General features: G+C 38.2%; 1 long non-coding RNA gene across 1 annotated transcript; it reads right to left on the bottom strand.

Moving 5' to 3' along the window:
• Positions 1 to 1,623: 1,623 nt before the first annotated feature.
• Positions 1,624 to 4,588, bottom strand: LOC120240838. The gene is made up of 3 exons (XR_005530735.1): positions 3,892 to 4,588; positions 2,931 to 2,992; positions 1,624 to 2,845 (listed from the first exon to the last, which is right to left on the bottom strand). It is a non-coding gene; the product is annotated as an uncharacterized LOC120240838 (long non-coding RNA).
• Between the last annotated feature and the right edge of the window lie 4,970 nt (positions 4,589 to 9,558).

Consider the following 9,558-nt stretch of genomic DNA (forward strand, 5'->3'; position numbering starts at 1 on the left):
CTTTGCTACATCTGTATCATGAAAAACTACTCAGCAGCAGGAACAAACTATTGATACATGCAACATGCAACAAGTTGGATGAATGTGCAGGGAATTACACTGAGTGAAAAAAAAACAAAACAAAAAACCAATCCACAATGGTCAAGGGGGGTGGAGAGGGCATAGGGCACATGGGTGTGCTATGAAAGGGCAACAAAAGAGATCCTTTCGGTGGTAGAACTGTTCTGTATCTTGACTGTATCAACATCAATATCTTGGTTGTGATACTGTACATAGTTTCTAAAGATGTTACTATTGAGTAAAACTGGGTAAACACTATACAGATCTCCTTGTATTATTTCTTATAAGTTTATGCAATCTACAATTACCTCAAAATTTAAAGCTTAATTAAATTAAAAAATATTTGTGCACACACATGGTAATAGGAGACAGAAATGTACACAGAACAAGGAATATAATTCTTCCAGTGTTAGGCAGGGAATTAGGAAAGTTTTCATGGATAATATGGCCTTTGGCCTGATTCTTGCAAGGTGAGTGGATGTTCTCCAGATGGACAAAGAAAGAAAGAAAGAGCATTGAATCAGAGGAAGTATTCCTCCCAGATGGGTAGACAAATTTTTCTACTGTGGGTAAAAAAGTTCAGGATGTATTAACCTTTTATTTATTTTTTAAGTTTATTTATGTATTTTGAAAGAGAGAGAGGCAGAGAAAGGAGAGATAGAATCCTAAGCAGGCTCTGCACTGTCAGCACAGAGCCGAATGCAGGGCTCAAACTCACAAGTTGTAAGATCATGATCTGAGCTGAAGTCAAGAGTAAGATGCTTAACCAATTGAACCACCCAGTTACCTTTGTATTATTTTTTAAATTGGTATTTCCAGGAGTGTATAAAAAACTCCAAAAGAAGTCATCAAAGAACAGAAGTAATCGGGGCAATTTAGCTTAAATGAAACTGTGTCTCTTCCAATCCGTTTTAGTAAAATAAATTGACTTGCTGATAAAGAATTAGAAATTTGGATGTAACTTCTGAGTTATGATCAATGTAATTACTGTGTTGATGAGTCTTTTTTTTTTTCTTAAATAGTTTATTGTCAAGTCGGTTTCCATATAACACCCAGTGCTCATCCCAACAAGTGCCCTCCTCCATGCCCATCACCCCCTTCCCCTCTTTGAAGCCCTACCCCCATCAGCTTTCAGTTTGTTCTCAGCATGATGAATCATTTTTTAAAGTTTATTTATTTTAAGAGAGAGAGAGAAAGACAGAGAGAATGCATGCAGGAGCTTGCACAAGAAGGGGAGGAACAGAGAAAAAGGGAGAGAGAGAGAAATCCCAAGCATGCTCCACACTATCAGAACAGAGCCCAATGCAGGGCTCCAACTCACAAACCGTGAGATCATGACCTGAACCAAAACCAAGAGTTGGGTGCTTAACCGACTGAGCCACTCAGGCACCCTGAAATCATTTTTCCTCAAATATAATTAGGAGAAATAAATGGGTCAATGCTTTCATCTGAGACTTTGTGACACAAGAGATTTAATAGTGCATTTATTATAGGATTATTTTATTTATTTTTAGCAAAGTGGCAATGCCTTTGAGGGAGTCTTACCCCCCTGTTCTGTCTGAATTCTTCATAGGTAGGCCTGAGATTCCAAAACACATCATCATTTTGAAACGCAGGTTAATACAAGATGGGATTAAGATAAGCAAATTACCTTAATATCCACTTTGGAATGCAAGTCTTCCAAACAGTGGAATATTTCTGTGATTACTGTGATCTCATCATCTCATGAATTAATTGGCCTAGAGAAGAGCCTCTCTGACCACCACATATCTGGATATAGATTTTAAACCACAAAATCTGATGACACTCCAAAACTAGCTCATGAGACTCCTCTGAGCATATCTGATTATCTATGAATAAAGGGAATATTTGCATTGTTAGGTGTAAAATCTGCAAGTTATTTCATCAGCTCTTAATACATCCATCAGCAACAGCAATGCCAGCAATCCGAAGCTGTCAAGGATGCAGACCTCAGCAGGCTGCCAACTGCAGTACTTTACCCAGGGCTGGAGCATCTTTTAAAATGTTATTCAGTTATTTTCTGGCTTTAGGTCATCTAGAATGCTTCATTTATTTTCAGACCTCAGATTGAAACTAACTTGTTGAGTTTTATCAGGGCCGACTGGCCCTAGGAAAATGGAGAGAGGAAGACACAAGCCTTGTGTTTGGCTTCCATCTCCTCTTCCAACAGCTAATTTTTTTCCCTTTGTCTTTCTTTAAACTCCCCACGTTCCTGGGCCACCCCTCCCAATCCACCTGCCTTCTCCTAGAGATCTGCTGGAAATGTGGATTTGGAGTGTCACCAGCCTGACTAAGGCAGACCGTCTGCAATGCAATTGAATTGTAGATGACCTTTTGTTTTATTTTTATTTTTTATGTATTTATTTACTTCAAGTAGGCTTCATCCTCATGGCAAAGCCCAATGTAGGGCCTAAACTCTGAACTCAGGACCCTGAGAATAAGTCCTGAGCTGAGATCAAGAGTCAGGATACTTAACTGCTTGAGCCATCTAGGTCCCCCAGTGAGCTTTTGTTTTAAACCAACTTTGAGAAAAGGCACAAAGCAACATGTGTGGGGGCCTGGAGAGATCATTAATTTGGTGACTATATGATGACCCAATGTGACTGATTCCCAATTGTCAAACAGCATAGTGATGGTCTTCCAACACACAAGAGATCTTTAAGAGGCATCTTCCCTGCTCCAGAGGCTCTGCTAAGTACTGGGGATAAGAAGAAGATGTAATCCATGCCCTCAGGTAGTTCAAGTTCTATGAAGAACACAGGGACTAACGGAAACAATTAGAACACACAATTAGTTGCTCCACCTTTGAGTTTCCATTGCACTAGGCACAAACGTCTGTTGGCACTTACCTCACACCATGGTTTCTCCAGCTTCTAACAGTGTCAGGCACATAGCAGCCTCTCAAAAATACCTGATGAAATAATGAATGAATAAACAAATGAACAAGCTACACATTATTAAAGTTACCAATATAGAATGTGGTAGAAGGAATTAACTCTGGCTGGAGGTAAAAGGAAGTTTTATAAGACACGGTGATTTGAATTGAGACTTAAAGCACATCTAACACAGTGTCTGACCTTGAATGAGCTCATAAGCAAAGATAATTTGATTAAGTGGAAGTTCAAGTGGAGAAGAGGCATTTGGAGGCAAGGGTGTTTCAGGAAGAAGTAGCTTAGGACCTGGCACATGGTAGGAACACAAGAAGTATTTATTGAATGAATGCATGACTGAATGAATGAATTGATGGATGTAACAAATAGCATAGACAAAGTCACCAGTATTGTAAAAAAAGCCAGAGTATTTAGGGAATGGTATATTTGGAAAATTATGTAATCATAGAAGAGAGGAAGAAGACAGATGGTTAGAACAAAAAGAATGGAGGATACAAGAAAAGTGTAGTGCAAAGAACAGAGCTGCTTGAAAAGAGAGGAAGTGGACAGGGAGAAAAGTAACATTTTAAATAAGAGCCTAAGAATAGTTCAGGGACTACAGAAATAGAGGGCGGGTTGTTGTGAGAAATGAACTTAAGGATCATATATCACCAGAGTCAAAAAGACCTTTCAGGCAACAGGACTCTAAGTAGGAATATAAGTACATAATTAACTAAGAAAAGATGAAACCTAACAATCATGGTCCAGAAAGAAGTGACCTATAGGAGAATAAGAATAAGAAGAGTCAGGAGAAAATTGATTGTCTCTAAGTGGAGGCAAACCTGAGTGACCTTTCTTAGACTGTGTATTAGTTATCTGCTGCTGCATAACAAATTACCTCAAAAGTGAGTGACTTTAAACAACAATAAACATTTATTACCTCACACAATTTCTGCACATCAAGAACTCAGAATCAGTTTCTTTGGTGGTTCTGGCCCAAGGCCTCTCATGAGGTTGCAGTGAAAGTGTTGGCTGGGGCTGAGGTCACCTGAAGGCTCTACTGATGCGGAAGAGGAATCTGCCATGTGCTTGTGGGAGTCCTCAAGTTGCACCCTACAGGCAAGTCTCCACAAAGCTACCGATGTCCTTAGGACATGCAGCTGGCTTCTCTCCAAGCAAGTTTCCCATGAGAGGACAAGTGGAAGCTGTAATATCTTTGATGACCGAGTTTTGGAATTCAAACTCCCATTATTTCTGTAATATCCTATCCTTACACAGATCAGCTCTATTCAAAGTAGGGCCTCCACAAGGGTGAATAGCAGGTGGCAAGAATTATCAAGGGACTCTCTAAGAGACTTTCTTGGAGGCTGGTTATCACAAATTACACTCAATACCTAAACCTGATGTTATTCTCTAGATTTCTTAGACAGGTAGGTCCAACGGCAGGTGACAAAAGTAACCTTCTACAGTTCTGAGCTTATGACATCTTTCTCATGGCTGGTAACCCTTTAAAAGGAAACACTGGTTCCTAATCATTTTAGCCAGGCTTTCAAATATGGAGTTCATTGAGGGGCGCCTGGGTGGCTCAGTTGGTTAAGCTCCGACTTCGGATCAGGTCAGGATCTCACAGTTTGTGGGTTCCAGCCCTGCGTCGGACTCTGTGCTAATAGCTACCTCAGAGCCTAGAGCCTGTTTCAGATTCTGTGTCTCCCTCTCTCTCTGACCCTCCCCTGCTCACGCTGCCTCTCTCTCTCTCAGAAATAGTTTTTTTAAAAAACATTAAAAAAAAAACAAATATAGAGCTCATTGGCCTGGCTTGGATCCAATAAACAACTATGAACCAAATCATCATGATGGGGTGGAGGTGGGAACGTGTCCACACAGGAAGTTCCATCTGTACTGCGTGGATTGAGCATGAGGGATCCACCAGCAGTGCGGCAGGAGCAATTAACTCTGATTGGTTCTGGTTCTGGCCTGGTTCCCTAAAAAAGAAAAGATGCAGAGCAAATAATGAAAAAGGTAGCAGGTGCTCTTTATAACTTCAGTGTTAAAAAAAGACTCACTCTGCTAGGTATAAGGTCTTCATTGGCTCGCATAACATCACACATGTATCTCCTTGTCTCTTTTTCATCATCATATTTTTACCATGTAAGTATATTGCAAATATAGGTCTATCATCTGACAAAGGATGTGCAAGACTTATACACTGAAAACTATGAATCACGGTTAATAGAAATAAAGAAAAACTTTTAGGGGCTCCTGGGTGACTCAGTCAGTTAAGTGTCCAACTTTGGCTCAGGTCATGATCTCAAGGTTCATGGGTTCGAGCCCTGAATCGGGTTCTGTGCTGGCAGCTCAGAGCGTGGAGCCTGTTTCAGATTCTGCGTCTCCCTCTCTCTCTGTCTCTACCCTTCCTCCACTCATGCTCTATCTCTCTCTGTCTCAAAAATAAATTTTAAAAAAACTGTAAAAAAGGTTTATTCAAAAAACAAAAACTTTTAAAAATACAGAGATATACTGTGTTCATCGATTGGAAGACAGAAGATTACTAAGGTGACAGTTAATCCCAAATTGATCTGTAGAGTCAATACAATTCAAATCAAAATTCCAGAACACACTTTTTTTTGTTGTTCAGATCGATAAGGGGATTATAAAATTTATATGGAAATGTTTTGGAATAGCCAAAACAACAGTAAAAAAGAACAAAGTAGAGAACTTACATTACCTCACTTCATAAAGCTATAGTAATTTACACAATGTCTTAGTAACATTAAGATAGACAAATAGATTAATGGAAGAAAATAGAGTCCAGACATATATATATAATGAGATGATTTTCAACAAAATTACAAAAGTGATTCCATGGATAAGGATTGTTTGTCAATAAATGGTGCTATAACAGTTGGCTATGAATATGTTAAAAAAGGAAATTCAATCCATATCTCACACAATATATAAAAATAAACTCAAAATGGATCACAGATTGAAATGTAAATCCTAAAACTATAAACCTTCTAGAAGAAAATCTTTGAAACATTGGGTTGATCAAAGCTTTTATAAAACAGCAAAAGAATAGTACATTTTTAATTTAATTTATTTACTTTTACATTTTCAAATTAATTTTTATTAGTTCCTATAAAAAAAAAAATAGAGAGCACAAGAAGGGGAGGGGCAGAGGGAGACGGAGACACAGAATCCAAAGTAGGATCCAGGCTCTGAGCTGTCAGCACAGAGACCAACGCAGGGCTCGAACTCACAAACCATGGGATCATGATCTGAGCTGAAGTCAGACATTCAACCAACTGAACCACCCAGGTGCCCCACATAATGGATTTTTTAAAAATGATGCTAGACTTCATCAGATTAGATCTTCTACTCTACTCAAAAGACAGTGTTAAGAGAGTGAAAAGACATGCCACAAAATGGGACAAAGCATTTGTAAATTATGAATCTGATAAAAGATTTGTACCCAAAATACGAAAAAAAATCTCTCAAAACTAATAAGAAAACAATCCATTCTTCAAAAGTCACCAAAACTTTGACTAAACTAATAAACTAATTTGAACAAACTAATAAAAATATTCAGATGGCAAATAAGCCCATGAAAAGATGCTTAACATGTTCGTCATTAGGGAAATGCAAATTAAAATCACGAGAAGATACTAATACATACTTAATTAGAATGACTAAAATTAAAAAGACTGACTATACCAAGTGTTGGCAAGGAGCGGCTGAAACTCTCCTACCTTCCTGGTGGGAATATAAAATGCACTGTCCCTTTGGCAGTTTCTCAAAGAGTTACGCAGATGCCTACTGCAAGACCCAGTCATTTGATTTCTAGGGATTACGATCTAAATTTCTTGGAATTTATCCAGAGGACATAAAAGCATAAAAGGAGCTGTACATGAATATGCATAGAGTCTTTATTTGTAACAGTCCCAAACTGGAAAAAAATGGAAATGTAAATCAATAGATGAGTGAATTACAAAATTATGATATTATGTCATGGAATATTATATATATATATGCCATAGAATATTATTCAGGGATAAAAAAGGCATGAACTATTGATATAGTACAACATAGATGAAGCTCAAAATAATTATGTTGAGTGTACACTCTCTATGATTCCACTTTTATAAAATTCTAGGAAATTCAAACTAATCTATAGTGTCAAAAAATACCATTTGTTACTTGGGGATGGGGGAGAGGCATAGAGAGGATCAGTAGGGAGGAATGACCAAAGGGCAGAATGACTCTTTTGGGGTGATGGATATGTTCATTGTTTTGACTGTAGTAATGGTTTATATGTGTGATTTCTTTTAAGTCAGTTATAACTCAATTAAACTGCAAAAAAATTTTAGATCTTAATTTACCTCCCATTCCCCACCCTCCCACCCCCCGCTCTGCTTTGACAACCACTAATCTGTTCTCTGTATCTGTGAGGTTGTTTCTTTTTCTTGGGTTGGTTTTTTTTTTTTTTTTACACTGATTCCTTTGTTCATTGTTTATTTAATTTACATTTTTTCAAACATGTACTATGTTGCACTATACTAGGAAACTACAAAGATAGCTGTTAGGGGAAGAAGATAGTGGTAGAAACCATCAGAGTTCAGAGCGAAAGTATTGTAGAGTTTGGAAAAAGGAGTGATTAACGCTTTCAAGGAAGAAATACCTGAGGAGAGTTAGAAAGACAGTCTTGCGCTGATTCTTGAAGAATGATTATGAAGCTTTTTAATGTTCTAATCTTTTATCATCTATTAAATTATAAGCAATTCAAGACAAGCACCGTGCTTTAACTTCTCAGCTCCCCCTATGCCTGCCAGCTTTGCATGGAGTGAGTAATGAATATATGTTTGTGGACAAATCAATAAATTCATATAGATGGACAGAGGCCCAGACTTCTCAAGTTAGAATTTCTATTTATACTGAGCAATTTCCACAGTTGTCATTAAGCTTTGCAAATTTGTGTTCTTTGACCCACACTGAGGTAATCAAATTTTTTGAGAACATGATGGTGATGTTGCCAAAATAAAAATGGGAGCATCTTAGACAATGTGGAGATAGCAGCTGCCCTTCTGTTATATTAAAAGGTTAATCTTGTTTCCTTTAAACATTTTCAATTTGGGGGCATAAAATGTTCATTAAAATGTGAATGGAGTCATATGCCACTAAGGTGTGAAATATTTCAGGTTCACCTTTCAAAATCAAAGTCCACAGTGACCGTGTGGGGAAGGTCATTACTGTTAAAAAAATAACTTATGGGTGTTTGCCTGCTGTATTCCAGCAGCCACACCTCAAGTGGGAGCGCCATGAGTCTACTAATTACATGCTTGTGATAGCATCAAGTACCAAGTCAATGAAAGAAAAAAGTGTTAGCAAACCTGTTAACAAATCTGTTAAGACACAAATCATAAATTCTGCTTTCTTGTGTGGGTGACTGCCTCACATACCTACTTGTTATTTTTACCTCTGGGTGTTTCCTGAATCAATAGAAAGAGAAAGAAATATAGGGATTGAGAGTATTGCATTTTAAATGGTAACACCACACCCCTAAGTGGCCCCAGGTTGGTGAGTAGGAAAGAAGTTTCTGGCCTGTGGAATAAAAACCAGGTTGATACTGGTTATATAACTCTATTTTAACAAAGAGAGACAGTAAATCATATATAACCTATTAACAATGGTTCGCCCCAGACCAAGTGGGTTCTGGGAAGCTAAAACAATGCAAATGACATCTGAAATTTGGAACTGGCATAAAGTGTTTCATTTCATTTAATTCTTTTAGAATCGAAACCAATTTTGTTTACAAATTGAAGCAGACAAATTCCTTCCCCTGATTTTTAAGAACTTACTGGATTTCAATTTTAAGTAACCAATTCTATCTGGCTCCTAGCTACTTGAACCTGTTAAAAGTAAGATTTTTTTCCTTGCTACTGTCAATGTATGCAAATATATTAAGTACAAAATAATTCTCCAGGCTCATTCTGCACACACATATTTTTGAATTCTCACAAGAGAGATGCCAAAAGTACCATAAACAAAATTGGCATGCTGTCAAAAAGTGGTTATTAGGAAGGACAAGTGTATTTGTCAGACGGAGACACTGCGAATGTAATTGGGAAAGGTGATTACAAGGTGTTTCCAAGCATTTGTGCCTGGTCATTGAGAAGAGATTCATTCTCAGGCCCTCCGACTCTGGCAGCACCACTTCTTGCCCTGGTGATGTTATAGCCTGATCTTGAAGTGGTGTTGCCCAATGGGTGGAGCACATGACTTCCAGAGTAGATCTCCACATCCCATGTTGAGTTTCCACAATCACGTTCAAAGCTACAGAGTGCATCTTGTTGACATAGGATGTGGGCATATTTATGTAGGGCTCCATTAGACCCACAGCTTGCCAGCCTGGCTAATTGCCCAGGCATTTCCTCTCTGAAAATTTCCAGAGGAAGTGGGTGGGGTTGGGCACAGTGGGATATAGGTATGGAGAGATTCATGTGGCTCCAGGTGTGAGGAAAGGGATGCCAGAAAACGTTATCAAGCCTTGAAATTTTGGAAACACTGGAGTCTGCAGAAGGTGAGGAAAGTAGGTTTTTATTTTATTACTTGT

The sequence above is a fragment of the Hyaena hyaena genome, unplaced genomic scaffold (assembly GCF_003009895.1).
Source record: "Hyaena hyaena isolate Hyena2069 unplaced genomic scaffold, ASM300989v1 scaffold_269, whole genome shotgun sequence".
NCBI lineage: Eukaryota > Metazoa > Chordata > Mammalia > Carnivora > Hyaenidae > Hyaena > Hyaena hyaena.